Here is a 242-nt window from a genome sequence, read left to right on the forward strand (position 1 = left end):
AACATTTGCCCTCCCGCCAAGCTCCAGACCCGCTAGGCGGGGTGACAGGGGAGGCGCAGCGCTCCAGACGGAGTGCTGGCAGATTTCTGGCGGAGGATGCGCCATGAGCGTTGAGGGAGCCCGAATCGAGGCGCTAGGCGCTCGGAGAAAGGGAGAGCAGGAACGGGTTCCGTAGGAGTGCGAGCGGCTGCGTGGGCGCTAGGGTGAAGGCGGGGCGGGGCGAGGGGGCCAGACTGAGCCCG

The sequence above is a fragment of the Marmota marmota genome, unplaced genomic scaffold (genome assembly GCF_001458135.2).
Source record: "Marmota marmota marmota unplaced genomic scaffold, marMar, whole genome shotgun sequence".
NCBI classification, from domain to species: Eukaryota; Metazoa; Chordata; class Mammalia; order Rodentia; family Sciuridae; genus Marmota; species Marmota marmota.